General features: G+C 39.7%; 1 long non-coding RNA gene across 1 annotated transcript in view; it reads left to right on the top strand.

Annotated features, from left to right (window-relative positions):
- Positions 1-18,494, top strand: part of LOC110573792 — a 106,395-nt gene extending 87,901 nt beyond the window's left edge. The window contains exon 5 of the long non-coding RNA XR_002479928.1: positions 18,466-18,494. This is a non-coding gene — a long non-coding RNA (uncharacterized LOC110573792). The remainder of the gene's footprint in view (positions 1-18,465) is intronic.
- Positions 18,495-19,385: the final 891 nt, after the last annotated feature.

Below are 19,385 nucleotides of genomic sequence, written 5' to 3' on the forward strand. Positions count from 1 at the left end.
TCCTATCTCTCTTTATGAGTCTTATATTGCCTTTTTTGCCCCCCTCCTTAAGGATATCTGTATCTTACAGAATATTATGCAGCCATCAAAAAAATGAAATCTTGCATTTGCATGACAAAGATGGAACTAGAGGGTATTATGCTAAGTGAAATAATTTAATCAGAGAAAGACAAGTATCATATGATCTCACCGATAGGAGGAATTTGAGAAACAAGGCAGAGGATCACAGGGGAAGGGAGGGAAAAATGAAACAAGACGAAACCAGAGAGGGAGACAAACCATAAGAGACTCTTAATCTCAGGAAACAAACTGAGGGTTGCTGAAGTGGAGGGGGGTGGGAGGGAGGGGGTGGCTGGGTGATGGACATTGGGGAGGGTATGTGCCTTGGTGAGTTGTGTAAGACTGATGAATCACAGACCTGTACCCCTGAAACAAATAATACATTATATGTTAATAAAAAAAATTTTTTAATAAAAAAAATGTAAAAATGAGAAAAAGGATATCTGTATCTTCGTGCTGTCCCCAATACTCTATCCCTTCCCCATCAAAACTCTGAATATCTGAGTTATTCAGTGAAATTGAGATAATATGAAAGCAGTCTGGTTGAACTAATTTACACTAACATGAAAATGATTCCTTAATCCTTCCAAAGGAATTTGAATTCTTAAAAGATAGCTTTGATAAGCTACTTGAATCTTCAATATCAGAATTTCAGGCACATTAAGTAAGTAAAAAATTTCGTCAGTATTTGATGAACTATTGGAAGTAAAGGGAGACAATTTAGATATCCTCACTGCCCTGAGAATTGCTTTTCGTAATCTATTCTCTCCCTCTAATAGAGACTTTTAAATTTTTCTAACATCTACTTCCCATGGTAGTAATGGATATATCTACAGAGAGCTTTTTAAATGGTCATATTTTTATATCATAGACTGCTGTATCAGGACTTTTTTCAGAAAATAAGAATAATCACTTTTGAAATGTTTGCTTTTTGTTTGTTTTATCTTTTAAAATTACTTTTTTGGCTTTGTTTTTTATCTTCCTGATGGAGTCAATAGGAAAGGATACTTAGTAGACTCTGAAAAGAAAACACCTCATTCTTTAAGCTCCCTCTCATTCTGCCTCCGCCAATAAATAAAAAATAAAAGGGAAGAGGAGGATGAAAGAAAAGAAGCAAAGACAAACCACATATCAAAAGTAATGTTCATCCTATATCTTGACATAGAAGGAAGCTTTAAAAAGAGGCTTGCCTCTGTGTCCTGCAGTAAAAATGAATATTAGCATGAAAGGACGTTATCTGCAAAAGCAATGAATGATTGGGGCGCCTGGGTGGCTCAGTCCTTAAGCGTCTGCCTTCGGCTCGGGTCATGGTCCCAGGGTCCTGGGATCGAGCCCCGCATCGGGCTCTCTGCTCCGCGGGAAGCCTGCTTCTCCCTCTCCCACTCCCCCTGCTTGTGTTCCCTCTCTGCCTGTCTCTCTCTGTCAAATAAATAAAATCTTAAAAAAAAAAAAAACAGTGAATGATTAAACTTCAAGTTAAAAGAAAATAGAATCAAGTTTCACGTGGTCATAAAAATGTATTGGACACAATTACAAATTCTGGTCTTCTAATCAATGAATACCTGATTCTTAAAATAAATGGTTTTGGAGATGGCAGTGTAAGGAGTATCTTGACATGATGGTGATGAAATCCAAATTGTATTATTGATTCATAGTCCAGTGATTCCATGCTTACTCTGTACTTGATGACAAGATGACCTGCTCTTTGACAACATGGCGACATGTGTCCTAAGCCTTTTCTAAGTCCCACTGGAGGTCGCTGATCCAGAAGAAATAGAAAATCTTTGCTCACCTTTAAAAGATTCCTTTGTCTCATCCAAGCATTCTCATTGACTGAATCTCATTACTATGCCAGCGCTGAAGTTTTGTAAACCATGCCTGTCTTTCTCCCTCTGGCCTGTTCAGCTCAGAGCCTTCCTTGCATGAGTTGAAAGAGGAATTTGGGTTTCTACCTTGCTTTAGTCTTCACTTCCCAAGAATCACACTTTTCCCAATAACACTATATATATATATATATATATAAAGAGAAATTTCCTTAAAGAGTTGTTTTGTTCTTTTTATTTTTAAAGATTTTATTTATTTATTTGACAGAGAGACGCAGCGAGAGAGGGAACACAAGCAGGGGGGAGCGGGAGAGGGAGAAGCAGGCTTCCCGCCCAGCAGGGAGCCCAATGCGGGACTCGATCCCAGGACCCTGGGATCATGACCTGAGCCAAAGGCAGACGCTTAACGACTGAGCCACCCAGGCGCCCAAAGAGTTGTTCTGTTCTTAAAACTGATGGCAGCAATCTGATGTTAAGCAAAGCTTCAGTCAGGGAACTCCATTCACAAATGGAGTACTTAATCTGTTCATTTGTTTGTTCCCAAAGATTTATTAAGGCCTACTATATGCCAGCCACTAGATTAATTGCTAGACCAAAAGGAGTGAACGAGATAGACAGTCTTACTTCTTAGGAAGCTTAGCACCAAGACAGAAAGACAGATCTTGGACAATAATTACAAGATTAAGGATGTTATAAAGTGGCAAGTGCACATGCCGTCAGGGTGTACATAGTGAAGGCCTTTTGGAGGAAGTAGCATTTAAGCAGAAACCAGGAGGAACAATAGGAATTAGAGATGCTAAAAGTGGGGAGGGGTTATGCAGAAAGAACAGCTTATATAAATGCTCTGCAGTAGAAGAGAACATGACCCGTTTGCAGAAAAACAATCCTTTATCACCAACAATAGACAATGAGGAAAGAGAATCTTAAGCAGGCTCCACACGCATCGTGGAGCCTGACATGGGGTTCAATCCCAGGAACCCGAGATCATAACCTGAGCCGAAATCAAGAGTCGGGTGCTTAACTAACTGAGCCACCCAGGCGCCCCATGGGTAAGATTTTAGAGATAGGTATGATTCATATCCTGGGGAACCTTGTAGTCATGCCAAGGAGTTGATCTTTTTCCTTAGGGCCATGACACATTTTTAAGTCAGAGAGTAACATTTGCATTTCAAAATCATCTCTCTGGCTGTAATTGTAAAAATAGATTTGAGAATTGTGAGATTGGATGCAAGGAATCCCTTGATGAAGTTATTACAAACCTCTGGTTCCAACAACATGGTAGCCTAAGATAGCAGGAAAAAAAATCTTGCTAAAGATATCTGGACATTCTCAAAAGAAAAAATAGCTTAAGTAAGTATGTGTGGTCATAAGAAATAGAGATGACAGAAATGAAAGAGCTAAAATCCCAGAGAAGCCAGCAAGTGGGCCAGTGCTGTGGCTGCCTGGGAGAGTTGATACGACTTAGTCATTTGCAGGCTTGGGTTTTAATGCCCACGCAGGGACAAAACTGTTGTCCTGAGCCTGAATGAGGTGAGAAGTTGGAAGTAAGATCTTGAAGGGCTCAGCCTCAAACAAACGGTGAAACAGATAAAAATCCACCCTTCAGCAGATAGACACAGGAAGAAACTTTGAGTCTTCATCTTTCTTAAGCTGGTCTTGAGTAAGAGTGCTCTCATCTGAGGGTCTTAGCTTCTGGGCCTCAACTAACACAGATTTGGGGTTCTTATTTGTAGTACCAACTTGAACCAAGAACACCCAGGAAACCAAACACAAAATTCATCTGGAGAAATGTTTCCATAACCCAACCACTAATCTACTTTCTGTCTCCATGGATTAACTGACTAGAATTTGGGTGTGAGAAAATTACCCAGAATGCAGCACAGAAAGCTAAAGAAATGAATAATACAAAGGAAAAGTTGAGAAAAATAGAAAATAGAATAGCAAGAGCAACATATTCAATATGAATTTTTGAAATGATACACAGAGAATGAAGGACAGACAATATACAAAGAGAAAATTGTATTGACTCTTTAATTAATGAAAAACATGCTCACTCAAATTCAAGAGCCCTGCCCCTCCAGGTTCCAAGCAGCATAAATGAAATTAATTTTCACCTAGACAAATCATTGAGAAACTGCAGAAAATCAAAGCCATTTGGAACATCTTATAATTGACCAGAAATAAGACCTATGAAATAAAAAGCAATAAATTAATTAATCTGTCAGCAGACATCCACTAGTACCAATGAAAGCTATACAACAATTGAGAGAAAACTGCCAACTTGTAAGAGAATTGGTCATTCTCAGGCTTTTACTCAGAAAAATAAATTTTTAAAAGATGTGTTTCTGTAATAAGGAAATTGAACACAGAAGGACGGAGTGAGATACAAAAATTAATGGTGATGCCAAAGGACACTGATGCAAAAATATAAGCACATTGTCTCTAACAAAACAGTAATCACAATGGAATAATTTGGGAAATAGCAAAAGCAAGTTACACTTTAAATACTGGGAAATAATATGTAAAATGGAAGTTAGAGGATAAGGCTGAATGTAGTTTAAGTAGCCTTAGTCCCTTGTATTATTTAGAAGGAAAATAAAAATAGTAATTTTAATAATATTAATTTAACATATACAAGTTACATACTGAAAAGTAACAACTATTATATATTGGAGATACTTCCAAAATATTTCCAAAGTAGTAGTAGTAGTAGGTGATTAAAAAAATAAAGAAACCCGAACAATCTGATATGAACAAAAACAGAAAAAGCATGCTTAGAAAAAGTAAGATATAAAGCACAAAATAAGAGTTTGAATAAATCTAAATACATTAATAATCACAAAAAATACAAAAACCCTACATTTACTAGTTAAAAGCAGAGATAGTCAAATTGAATTTTTAAAGCCTACTTTATATGCATGCACAGAGGAAAAATAAAAATATACTAGGCAAATGCAACCTAAACAAAGCAAATATGGCTATATACCAATATTAATCAAAATAGAACTTTAAGAAAATTAATATCATTAGGTTTCAAGAGAAATATTTCATAATACTCAAAAGAAACTTCAGCAGATGATATAGCAATTCCCGACCTATATACACCTGAAAATCTATGTCCAAAATATGTAAGGTTATAAAAGTGAAGACTTACAAGAAGAAATTTAAATTTCACAATCACAATGGAATATTTCAATACATTTTCCTCAATAATTGGTAGACCAAGCAGACTAGAGAATTGTAGGATATAGAAGTTTTGAGCGATACTGTTTAAAACGTTATCCATTATAGGGAATTTAGGGAATGTGCATTTTGTTTAATACATATGGAGCATTTACAAAAATTTACCATAAAGTGCCACAAAACAGGACTCAGCAAATATCAAAGAATCAATTTCTTGTAGCTGGGTTCTTGATAATATTGAAATAACATTAGTAATCACTAACAAAATTTCCTTTTCCATACATTCTGGGAAGTTTAAAAGCACTGTTTCATTTTTTTAAACAAAAATAAATAAGAGTTGCCTGCCTGGCTGGCTCAGTCGGTAGAACATGCAACTCTTGATCTCAGGGTTGTGAGTTCAAACCCCACATTGGGCATGGAGCCTACTCTAAAAATAAATAAATAGATAAAATAAATAAAAGCACTTTTTAAAATAAATCCTTCATCAAAGAGCTCAAAATCTGAAAGAGCAAAGCAAAAGCACGTGTCATCACAATACAATATGGTAACATTAATTCCACAGGAGTTATGATGGCACATGGGGGTGATACGAGGGAAGATTCTTTGAAGGAGTTGATGCATGTGTGGAACAGTAAATTGCAAATAGGTGTGAGCCAGGTAAGACTTCTCTTTTGCCTTTTTAAAAATTGTGCTGTAACTTACATACCATAAAACTCACCCATTTAAAGTATACAACTGAGTGGGTTTTAGCATATTCACAACGTTATGCAACTGTCACTATTGTCTAACTCCAGAATGCCAAAAAGAAACTCCGTATCCATTAGCACTTACTCTCTGTTCTCTCCCTCACCCTAACCCAGGGGAACCACTAATCTACTTTCGGTCTCTATGGATTTACTAATTCTGGACATTTCATGTTAATGGAATCATATAACACATGTCCTTTTGTGTCTGACTTCTTTCATGTAGCGTAATGCTTCAAGATTCATCCACATATCAGTATTTCATTCTTTTTTATTGCTGAGTAATATTCAATTGTATGGATGTGCCACAGTTTGTTTACTCATAATTCAAATGGATGGACCTGTGGGTTGTTTCCACTTTGGGGTTATTATAAACATTGTGTACAAGTTTTTGTGTGAACCCATGTTTTCAGTTTTCTTGAGTATATTTTTAGGAGTGGAATTGTTGGGTCACATCGTAACTCTATGTTCAGCATTTAAGTAACTGACAAACTGTTTTCCGTAGTCGCTACCCCATTTGACATCCCCATAGCCAGGTGAGATACATGTAAGTATGTGGACATGCATGAGGGAAGTGACAGTGGCCGAAAGTAAAAACAACGGTATTGGAGTCAGAATAGCATGAATAAAACCCCGAAGATGAACAATTGTATTTTGCAGTAAGGGAAATAGAAATCATCTTGTAATGCTGCATCCCCACATTGCAAGGTGGAGGCCTATGGAATTTAGGGACTTGAGATCTCTAAGATTGTCAACACCCGTTCTCTCACCTTGGGCAGTTCAGGTAACATCTGTGAGCTCTGATTTATTCATCTGAAAAGTGGGATTAACATTTCTTGTCCTGTCAGCCTCCCAGGATTATGGGAATCACACGGCAAAGAGGCTGCAAAAGTGCTCATGAGATTCGGGGTGTAGTGATAGCAGAAAGCTACCTACAACATAGGCCTAAGGAGGTTGAGGCCCCACTCATATAGTTCTGATCTCCAGTACAGCCATAAATTCATCCTGTTTTTCATTTCTCAAGTGAAAAACCAGTGCATACAGACCATACTTCAAAAAACAATTCATAGGGCGCCTGGGTGGCTCAGTCGGTTAAGCAACTGCCTTCGGCTCAGGTCATGATCCTGGAGTCCCTGGATCGAGTCCCACATCGGGCTCCCTGCTCAGTGGGAGTCTGCTTCTCCCTCTCTCTCCCCTCTCATGCTCTCTCTCTTTCTCTCTCAAATAAATAAAATCTTTTAAAAAAAAACCTCATAACCATCCGATAGTAGGTAAACATCAAAAATAATTATTGATTTACCATCAACTTTACCATCCGTTTAGACATTCTTATTGTAAGAACTATGTGCTTCTCACAATGATTTTTCTACCTGATTTGTTCTACAATACTTCATTTAGTGTTAAATACTCTAATAAACGTACAATCTCAGAGGTTTAACCCAGTAATAGTTTGTTATTTGTTTATGTAACAGTCCAAGATGGTCAACAGGGGCAAGGGGAAATGGGGGGGGGTACATGGGAAGGCTCTGTTCCATTCCATCATTATAGGACCCCAGATATAGTCTTTTCTTGCTAGGCGGTTCTATGGGAAAGATGAGGCATAAGAAGAAATAATGTCAAATAAGTATGTGAGCTACCACATGATGTTGAGGTCTGGGAGACTGCAATGGAAGAAGGCTTGGAGTGATCCATGAGAACTTCCTGTGTGAAGACAGATAGCTGCACATAGTGAAGAGGTGTCCCATGAAGCAGAAATTAGATGAACAAAATGTTAGAAGTGGAAGAACACAAGGTGATTTCAAATGAGACAAACATTTCTGAGTTTTTATGTGTGTACCATGGCTGTGGAAGGTGTTAATATTAGAGGAATCTGGGTGAAGGATATACAGGAACCCTCTGTACTATCTTGCAACGCCTATGTAAATGTAAAAACCAAAGAAAGTCGTCAATAATTGTGTGTGTATGTGTGTGTGAGAGACAGAGGGACACAGAGAGAGAGAGAGAGGGAGGGAGGAAAGGGGGGAGAGAAAGGAGAGTTTGTGTGTATCTACGATGAAGGATATACCATGAAGGAGGAAATAAGAGAGTCACTGTAGTTCTCCTGTTACAATTGAGGCAATTGATACAGAAAGAACAGGGATTTGTCCAAAGTCACAGAGCCACTGAGAAGCAAAGCTGTGACTAGCCCATTCTGGTGCTCCTTATATAGACTAAAACAAGAGGTGTGAGCCTGGAAATGGGAGAGATCTGTAAGTGGAGAACATTTGGGACCAAATAATTGTAGGTAAATTTGTGCTTAACCATACAAGTCATGCGAAGCAAACTTCTAAAAATGATTGATGTCAAATGTAACAAATTAAGAGTTAAAATATGCTCTTTCCCATGAATATCTACAGGATTATTTACTTCACCATATGCTAATAATGTTCTGGTTTTAATCAGCAAAATATTGCATAGTGAATGCTTACCTGTAACCCGGGTCATTAAAATTAATTGGTAAACATGGCTGTATTTTTAGAATGTAATTGCAACATTTATTAATGAAGGTGTGAAATGCCCTTTCATAGTTTCGTGTATGCCAATGGGGATTTTAAAAGGACATTGAATAATATTACTACAAGGTCAGGGTTAAGCCCTGATACTGCAAGTTATTTTTTTTAATTGAAGTATAGTTGACATACAATGTTATATTAGTTTCAGATGGACAACATATCGATACAATTGTATACATTACTCAGTGATCATCACTCTAAGTGTAGTCACCATCTGTCACCATACATTATTACAATATTACTGACTTTATTCCCTATGCTGTACTCTTCATCTCCGTGACTTATTTATTTTATAACTCAAAGTTTTTACCTCTTAATTCCCTTTGCCTATTTCCCTCATCCCCCACCTACTTCCCCTGTAGCAATCACTAGTTTGTTCTCTGTATGTATGAGTCTGTTTCTATTTTTTGCTTGCTTGTTCATTCATTTGTTTTTTTAGACTCCACATATAAGTGAAATCATATGGTATTTGTCTTTATCAGGCTTATTTCACTTAGCATAATATTCTCTAGGCCCATCCATGTTGTCATAAACGGCAAGATCTCATTCTTTTTTATGGCTGAGTAATATTCCATTATATATATATATATATATATATCTCATGAGTAATATTCCATTATATATATACATATATATATATATATGTATATATATCCCACTTCTTTATTCATTCATCTATAGATGAACAGTATTTAGAATAGGCTTGTCAAGAAGACTTGGAAATTGGTAGAAAGCAAGCCTTGAGAATACTGAAAAAAGACAGAGGGAACGAGATAGGAGCTGGCCTGGTGTGTTGAGGGAACACCAGTGATCCACAGCGAGGTGGGGGTGGAGGAGGCAGTGGGGAGAAAAGTGAGAGAACAGGTCAGTCGGGGAATGGTGGGAGGAGATCATGGGGTCTTGTAATATACTGTAAGGACTTCCATTTTTACTCTGTGTGAGATGGCAAAACCTTGGGGAATTTTGAGCAACACAATGATGTGAACTTGCTTACATTTTGTGGGATTGCTGTGGCAGTTCTATTGGGAAATGACTATATAAAGGCAAGGGTAGAAAAAGGGACATCAGTTAGACTACGGCAAGCAATTACAAGAATCTGGTAGGAGATGGTGGTGGTTCTACCAAAGTAGCAGTTCACAGGTAAAAGTGGTTAGATTTGCTGCAGGATGAGATGTGAGGTGTGAGAGAAAGAAGAATCAACAGTAATATCAAGACTGTTGGCCTGAGAAACTGGATGCATTAAGTTACTGTTATCTGAGATGTAGTAGGAGAGGGTATTGAGGAAGAGATCAGGAGCCCAGTTGTACATGTGGAGTTTGAGATGTCAGGTATTAGAGTGGGAATTAGGAGCAGAAAGCTGAGAATGGAAACAGGGCCCCTATAAAATGGTGGGCAATCTTAAAGAATTACAGGGTGGCCAAAATTCCCTGAGGAAAGGTTTTGTCTTGCATACTATCAAAGTGGCAGAACATGAGCATTTGGGGACCAGGTATGACTGTCTTGAATAGGCTGTTGAAGATGGGCTGCAAGTTTCACTAGGACACAGAGACCTAGAGAAAAAAGCAAGGAAGCAAAGATGGAAGAGCATCAAAGCCAAGCCCCAACTATGTTAAATATTGCTCTGAAAGAAAAATTTTGTAAATCCCTGCATGCCAGAAACTCCTCCCACCCCACCCAGCTTTCCAGAATTTACACTGATACCATTAGTTCAGCTTCTGGGAATCCTTGGTCGCCCAAGAAACCACTCATTATTTGTGACATTGTTTCTATGGATAATTCCAAATAATGCCCACCTTGCTTGAAAATACAGTACTGTCCGGATTTAAAAAACTAAATCATTTCTAATTAGGCAGTCCAGTTCAAATCTTCATTTGTCTGATCTCTTTCAATCTCGCTTGCAGCTTACCATGACTGGGTCATTCCCAGCAAGTCCCAACCTTCTGGCAATACAATACTCTGCCATTGCTAGGTTTTGTGACAACTTAGAGTCCTCCCTCCTCTCCTACTGTCTCCCAAATTCTTATTTTTTCATTAATGAATTAATTAGAATTTTGTTTGGGAAGAATGTTGTGACACCTCTTGAGATAATTGGAGATGTCCTGGGGGGTTGCAGAGGCAGAGTCGGGAGTCACTTAGCTGAGATATTTTCATCTGAAAACTGAGAAAATTGACACAAGAAAAATAAATGACATATGGAGTCTTAGGCAACTGGTGGTGGGGGGGGGGGGGAGTTCTCTATTGAGAAGCTGAGTGAAAGCACAGATAATTAATGATACAGAATGATCGACCCAGTTCTGATGAGCAGCTGCACAAGTTAAGATGGAAGTTTAGGTCTCAGAGTTGTATATGGGGTGAACTTTTTCCAGAAAGAACACATGGAGGTGGGATCTAAGAGGTATTATGCAGTTACCTTTCCCTGAATATATAAGTGCTAGGGAGGCACAGTAGGGAAGGTCCCCAATTTTCCAGTAGAAATGATGGGAGGATGGTTATTATCAACCTAGTGCTGCTTCGCTTCTTCTCAAATGTAAATATGGATCTCCATTATTCATGGCAGTCTATTAGGGCTTGTATTTCACTCCCCACACCTCTACCACAGCACCAGCCACAACCCCATACGGAATGAATAATTGCGAAACTGGAACATGATTTGCAAAGCTGTAGACTTTTATTGTGATGGCCTCTGGCAAATGTCAAAAACTTAAACAATTTAGATTGTTTTGAGGGTTTCCTTTAGCTATGACCTCAACCTTGTACTTGGCCCACCAGATTTTCAGTCTAGGCCAAAAATCAAATGACATAAGTCAGGTAATGAAGCTCATTTTGATGCTAGGAGAAAGGAGAGGGGCCCATAACTCAAACCCATGGTTATCCCAATAGTCATTCATGAGATATAAAATTCAGGAGAAAACATCATCAGACATGATCAGCTAGCTCACTGCTCCCACTTCCTGCCCTAACCACCTCTCCTACAGGGTTTGTTATTCCTGCCGTTAGCCTGGAAGCAGAATGTATGAGAGAAGAGAGTGGGCTGTGTTCTACAATCATAAAATGATATCAACGGGGAGATGAGAACCCATAAAATAAAAATTTCACAATTGAAAAAAAAAAGTAGTGTCATCCAGTCCAACTCCCTCACTTTACGGAGGAGAAAGTAAAGTCAAGAGAAGTAGAATGATTTGCCTAAGATATAACAGCTGCTTAGATGGAATGCTACTGAGCAGTAACGAGAAAAGAACTATTGACACCTGTAACAAGGTGGATGAAACTCCAGGGAATTATGCTAAGTGGAAGAAGCCAATCCCCAAGGGTTGCACACCGTATGATGTTATTTATACAACTTTCTTAAAATGACAAAGTTATAGAAATGGAGACTAGATTAGTGGTTTTCAGGGGTTGAGGGAGGTTAGTAGGTGTCACTCTAAAAGTACAATAGGAGGGGCGCCTGGGTGGCTCAGTCGTTAAGCGTCTGCCTTCGGCTCAGGTCATGATCCCGGGGTCCTGGGATCGAGCCCCACATCGGGCTCCCTGCTCCGCCGGAAGCCTGCCTCTCCCTCTCTCACTCCCCCTCCTTGTGTTCCCTCTCTTGCTGTGTCTCTTTCTGTCAAATAAATTTTAAAAATCTTTAAAAAAAACATAGAAGTACAGTAGGAGAAATCCTTGTGCTGATGGAAATGTTCGTATTTTGACTACATAGATGTCAGTATCCCGGTTGCCATATTGTACTGTAGTTCTGCAAGATGTTACTAATGGGAGAAACTGAGTAAAGGGTATATAAAGGGTATACAGGATTTCTCTGCATTATTTCTTTTTTTTTTTTTAAAGATTTTATTTATTTATTTGAGAGAGAGAGAGAATGAGAGACAGAGAGCATGAGAGGGAGGAGGGTCAGAGGGAGAAGCAGACTCCCTGCCGAGCAGGGAGCCCGATGCGGGACTCGATCCCGGGACTCCAGGATCATGACCTGAGCCGAAGGCAGTCGCTTAACCAACTGAGCCACCCAGGCGCCCAGGAATATATTTTTTAAAGGTTTTATTTATTTGTTTGACAGAGACACAGCGAGAGAGGGAACACAAGCAGGGGGAGTGGGAGAGGGAGAAGCAGGCTTTCCGCGAAGCAGGGAGCCCGATATGGGGCTGGATCCCAGGACCCCGGGATCATGACCTGAGCCGAAGGCAGTCGCTTAACCAACTGAGCCACCCAGGCGCCCTCTCTGCATTATTTCTTAAAACTGCATATAAATATGCAATTATTTCAAAATTAAAAATTTAATTTAAAAGAGCACCTCTCAAAACAAACCTGATTGTGACACTTACAATCATTCATGAAAATGTTTCCGCTATCTTCATTAAGCGATAGTTAACAAGGTTGTATAGATTTGTCAGTCTTATCCAACTGTATACATGGTAGCTGGGCATTTACTGGGTACAAAATCTGTCTCAGTGAAAGAAGCTGACACTCTGAGACAAATACCTGCCGCTCAATTGTCGCTCTGACCTTTGGACTTGAAAGGAAATATGTATAAACCTTTTATGAAAAGATATTTTTTTCTGACTTGCCTTCTTAGGACCAATAAACATCATGTTTGTATCCAACACCACCCCCTCAAAAAAAAAAAAAAAAAAAAAAAAGAGGCAGAGTGAGGTCCCCGGCGTAGACAGGGTGACTCTTAGTAGAATGTCTGCTCCAAGGCTGGGACGAGGGATCTCAAAAATGGCGTCAGTCTGTGAGCTACACTCTGCAGGGTGGCAGACTCTTGAGTAAAAGGATGGTAAAACCCTGGAATCGAACAATAGGGTGGAACAATATAAATATGAGACCACATGTAGGTAACTAGTGAAGAAGTAGGGTTTCCGTGAGTCTGAAGTTTGGGACTAAGAGGGCAGTGTGTGCGTGAAACCAACCTTCAGTGGATCCAGACTTGCCTCAGCCTCAGCATGTTGGTCCCATTGCCAGTTATTTGCACCAGTGCCTGGGCAGACAGGTGATGGGGTCGGAGGCTCCTGAACGGTCAGGAGAATGAGAAAGGGAAACTCTGCAGGGACCTGAGGAGATGTAACCTCAGTCGAGTGATCTTGATGGGGGACTGTAGGCCATGCAAGCCCTTTGCCTGGGTAGCTGCTGGGTCCCCTGCTCTGTGTGCTCATGTGTCCCCACCTGTGGGCAGGAAGCGTCTCCTTTTTCCTCCTGCCCCTCACATCGCTACCTCTTCCCGACAACTGGGCCAGGAACACGGCTGCAGCTCATATGAAACAGTGCTGGTAGGGAGATCGCCTCATCCCGGTTTGCCTGGCACTATCTCAGTTTTGTTTTGTTTTTAAGATTTTATTTATTTATATGAGAGAGAGGAGGAGAGAGAGAAAGAGCACAGGTGGGGGAGAGTGGGGCAGAGGGAGAAGCAGACTCCCCGCTGAGCAGTGAGCCCGCCACGGGACTTGATCCCAGGACCCTGAGATCATGACCTGAGCCGAAGGCAGATGCTTAACTGACTGAGCCACCCAGGTGCCCCTGTCTCAGTTTTAATATCGGGTATCCTATGTCCTGGAAGCCCCTCTCAGTCCCAGGCATTCCAGGAAGGACTGGTTACCCTAGGAGCTGGTCAAGGTTGGAGGTCACCAGAGAAGGTCATGTGTCACTAAAATGTTTCCCACAGTGTCATTTAAGCTGATGACTTCACCCCAGTCCCAGCTTAGAAACTTGGTTTTTATTCCCCACACTAAAAGTGGATCCACCTTAAGGGAAGACTCACATCATTCATGTTCATTGAAACTGACACATAAAGCCAAATACCACCGTAATTAATTTACACATCAAGCCAAATACCATTGGAAGTCTGGCTGTGGAGGATCAGGGCATTCTCTCCTCATAGGGAAGCTTCATGCAAAAACAAATAGTTGGCAGAAATTTGTCAGGTGAGCAGGGAATCAGAAGAAGAAGCCTAAACTTTATGGTCCATGACAGAGTACGCCAAAGCAGAGAAAGGCACCGGAGTTGAGGGGTAGACACACACACACACACACACACACACACATACCAACTAAAAATAGTTCTCACCCTGGCAACACATGATGCCCTCAGGTATTTTCTATTTTATTCTATTCTATTTCAATTTTAAAATATTGGTCATTTAAAAATATTTGAGAAGCACTATGATCAAATGGGACAATCATATGTCCACAACCTTTCTCCAAACAGGTTGAATTACAATGGATCAGGTTTCTGCTCCCTAACTTTACACTCACTTTCCCACTCAGCCTCAGTGTATAGTCAGGTCCCTGTGATTGAAGTTGTGTGTCCAACTTTAAGATCTGACATTCCAGATGTAGGTTTATCCCTAGCTTGAGCACTGCTGTGTTCTCTCTGTGTGAGTGTGTGTGTGTCTGCGTTACTAGATTAATGCTCATTGAGACACATTCTTTCCAAGTTCTTCGGGAGCATTTTACTCATGCCCCCAAGGAACATCTTAAAATAGTGAACTAATAACTCATTTTCAAGAACTTGACGATTAGCCAAGTGCTTTTGCCATATGGTATTTACTTGAGTATCCATGAAATACATAAAGCAAGTATTACTGTCTTCAAATTTTACAAATATAGAAGCTAAGGCTTAAGGAGATTAAGTGATTTCCCCAAACAGCACAGGCAGTGAATGAAAGAGATTCTATCTGGTGATAGGATCGGTAGCAAGGCGGGGGGGGGGGGGGGGGGGGGGGGGGAGGGAGAAAGAAAGTAGTTTTTTTTGCTCCCCCCCCCCAGGGTATTACTTCACCTCCCAATAGGTGTCTATCTTGGTAGCCTCTTCAATATGCTGTGCTCACCTTTCTCCAAAGAATACCCCCTTGTTCCTCAGGACCTTGTTCTGAGGAGAGACAAGAGGAAAAGCCAGCATGTAGGGATTCTTCATGGCTCAACCTCTGTTCCCATGTCAACCATCCTCTTCGTTGCCCCTTCTCTTCCACTTCAGCACCCAGAACACTACCTCAATTTTCCCCCATTTCCCTCTCAACAATCTCTTCCTTTCTGCTTTTTTTTAAAAAAAGATTTTATTTATTTGAGAGAGCAAGCACAAGCAGGGGGAGCAGCAGAGGGAGAGGGAGAAGCAGACTCCCTGCTGAATAGGGATCCTGATGCGGGGCTCGATCCCAGGACCCTGAGATCATGACTCAAGCTAAAGGCAGCCGTTTAACTGACTGAACCACCCAGGTGCCCCCCTTTCTCCTTTTTTAATCTATCATCATCAATCTGCTTATGTATGTTATGGTCAGGGACAGCACTTACTGGTACCAAAGATGGTTCAAGTTTACTGCAGACCATCATTAACTTATAATTTATGTGTCAGGGGCCACATGGGATTTTTAAGATGCCCCAAAGAAATGTCACACGGACTGCTGCTGGGTTGGTTTAATAAAGGCCAGACAAGATGGCAGGCAAACCATTTCGTGAACTACACTGAGCCATCCTCTCCCACTCCCCTGTTCTTGTCTGTGATACCTGGTCATGCACATTGCTTTCCAACTCAGTTTTGCTCTGGACCTTCAGGTTTCTAGTTTTCTCCATCAGAAGGGCCTCCCCTGGGGAGAGTTTGTTACTGCCCACCCACTATCATCTCCAGGAGGTAAGATAAACCTGATGTTCAACATTATGCCCCGCTTGCTAACTGAATACATCCTAGAATTTAACTTTTGCAACTTCCTCTGTCCTTACCAGCCTGGCTTTGTAGTACCACAGGACACCTCCAATTATCTTGAGAAACAAGAAATCCAGAAAGTAATGTTAGCTTTAATATATAAAATTATAAGGCATTTTCAGGGGAAAAGAATGTCATCAAATCAAATTAAATTAGTATTTTGCAACTTCAAATAGGTTGGTAACCACTCTTTTAGAGGACCAAGACTATAGCATTTGCAGACTAGGGAATCCTGTATGGTGAGTCTGAACGTATATTCATAATAAAGTAAAATATATGTGTGTGGAAAATATGCAGACCGAGTACTAATATATATGGGGGTCTTTCGAGGGCCAGTGTACACATTTACATTGCTAGGGGATTGATGGAGTAATAACACTCCTAATGCCTGAAGCAGAGAAAAAAATTGTTCCCCATGCTTTGGTTTCAAATGGTGATGTTGTCTGAAGGACAAGCTGTGCGTTCTCAGGAAGGCTTCTTTCCTCATGTGGCGTCAGCTCGGTAGAGAGAAGACCAAGCCCAGGCTAAGAAACTGGGTCTCCCGGGATATGTGAAATGCAAAATATTGAGGCACATGATCTCAAAATGTTCTGTGACATGGTTGAGTCTTTCCACATAAACAAGGCTACAAATAAAAATTCCAAGCCTGCCTTAGTCTGAGCACACCCAAATCAGAGATTTTCTTCTGGAAACTCAGAAATTTCAAAACAAACCAACAAAATAAAACAAGAACAACAAAGCAACAACAAAACCCTTAATCTTCTCAGTGTCTTGTTGCAATTTATGTTATTTTCATGTGCCCAATAGATCACAGTGGCTAAGTGAGGGTTTTGGGTAGAAATATACAGAACAATTTTGCTCCCTGACTCCTGCATTTACTGGTTATTTCCCATCTCTCTCTCTCTCAGTCTCTCTCTCTCGCAACATAATTTCTCTATCTTTAAAATAGAGATGATAGGGGCACCTGGGTGGCTTAGTCGTTAAGCGTCTGCCTTCAGCTCGGGTCATGATCCCAGGGTCCTGGGATCGAGCCCCGCATCGGGCTCTCTGCTCAGTGGGAAGCCTGCTTCTCCCTCTCCCCCTGCTTGTGTTCTCTCTCTCGCTGTGTCTCTGTCAAATAAATGAATAAAATCTTTGGAAAGAGAAAAAAAGTAAAATAAAATAAAATAGAGATGATAAACCCCAATTTAAGATGTATTGCAAAATGGAAATGAGCTAATCTATTTCTGACTCCTGGCATATATAAGATGTTCAATAAATGAAAGTTATGATTATTTTCCTCTGTGTGAGAAGAGGATTTATAAAAATAATCTTCATTTACCCCTTAAAATACTAGAAGATTTTATAGTAATCATCCTCCATCCTGCAATCCTTAGTCTTTTTTTTTTTTCTTCTTCTCTCTTTAGACCAAACGTGTTTGGCTTCTTTAATTTTTCTTATACAATTTACATCCTCGTTAATACTTTTGGGTATACTGCTGATCCTAGTTTAGTGGAGTGAGTAGTTTATAGAAGGTTCATCTTGGATCCAAGACACTGCTAAATTCAGACAAGTCCCTTTAACTTGGATAATTATAGAGAACAGTGAAACGAAAAAGTATGTAAAAGTGATTTGTTTATCAGCAAATGGCTTTGTAATTGTTAGGAGGGATCAATATTATGTAACAACTGATTTAATGGAATTTTCAACTCTAGAAATATATTCATAAAGATAATAATGGTTTCTTGAAACACTGTTTACAAACCTTACTTGACTTCTGGTCCTCTCTCATAAAAATATACAATAATCCTATAAACCTCTTTAGGACATTTTTAAAATCATTTAGGCATTTTTGCCTGGTAAGAGGTAAAGAAATTGTTTTGTTTTGTTTTGTTTTAAAGATTTTATTTATTTATTTGAGAGAGAGAATGAGATAGAGTGAGCATGAGAGGGGGGAGGGTCAGAGGGAGAAGCAGACTCCCCGCTGAGCAGGGAGCCGGATGCGGGACTCGATCCCGGGATTCCAGAATCATGACCTGAGCCGAAGGCAGTCGCTTAACCAACTGAGCCACCCAGGCGCCCATAAAGAAATTGTTTTAAGGAAAAATGTGCACATATGCTTCATCTAAGATCATTATACTGTCAAATAATTTAATATAAAGTTTAATTAAAATATAGTAATAATCATAATTCATAAAGACAAATTTTACTTTTCACAGTTTGTGCATGATACAGGCATGTGATTTATTTTAAATGAATTTTTAAAGAGAAATGTATAATTTATTAACACATTAAATTCAAAAGTTACATAAATATTTGATTGGGTGATTGAATAGACAAACCAGAGATTAATATTGAACAATATATTATGGTATTTAAAATAGGTAAGAAGTATTTCGATGGCTTGATATTTAGAATTCTCTCATTTTTGTATTTCAGCACCCACCATGCTTATCTGTATGATTTGGAGGTTTGTTGCTAAGTGACAGCAAGAAGTAGCCACTGCTCTTCGCAATTTCAAGTGTGCAAACAACACCTGGCAGGTGTGGATGGTCTTCATTTTCAATGAACAAAAAGTCACAGTTATGTAATTTTCACCACTTAATTTTTCACACTGTCTTTGGGAGTCCTAGAATAATCTTGATGTGCAAATTGAGAATTTGGACCAAATGGATACAACTCATGGCTCCAGTGGAGGCCATCTTCAGGCTCACTCATAGAACTCTGATCCTTTCTGGGCTCCTCACTAACCAGTGTTTTGACATCAGTGTACTTTGTAAGTCCTGCCTTACCCATCAGTCTATTATTAAATTAAATTAAATTAAATTAAATTAAATGATATTTAATTGAGAATAGAAAGAGTTTGAAACTTTATAATACTGATAAGCTCCGTGGGAGCTTTATGGATAAGTGATCGTTTGAGTCACTATTGAGTGGGCCCATATGATTTCCAATAATTGTCATACATAAAAATATCATATACCAATATCACTGTAAGCTCAGATAATCTCAAATACTTATCTTTCAAAGGAAAAATTCATATAATGATTTAATCTTTTAATTGTTTCAAGAAAGAAATGGAAACCAATCCTCAGTAAGCCTGGGCTCAGGTATGCTGCAGTAACAAATAGCCCAAAACGCTCAATGGCTTAATGCACATAAAAATTCTTTCTCACTTCTGGTATATGAGTAACACCAGTCAGTACGAGCCTCTGCTCATGGTGTTCCCTGAGCACTTGCTTTGTAATCACTACAGCAGAGCGATAGGACTGGGGCAAATCACTGGCTTTTAAAGCTGGCGACTAGAGAGGACACAGATTCTTCTGATCACATTGTATTGGCTGAAGCAGGTTGCATGG

The sequence above is a fragment of the Neomonachus schauinslandi genome, chromosome X (assembly GCF_002201575.2).
Source record: "Neomonachus schauinslandi chromosome X, ASM220157v2, whole genome shotgun sequence".
In the NCBI taxonomy this organism is placed as follows: Eukaryota; Metazoa; Chordata; class Mammalia; order Carnivora; family Phocidae; genus Neomonachus; species Neomonachus schauinslandi.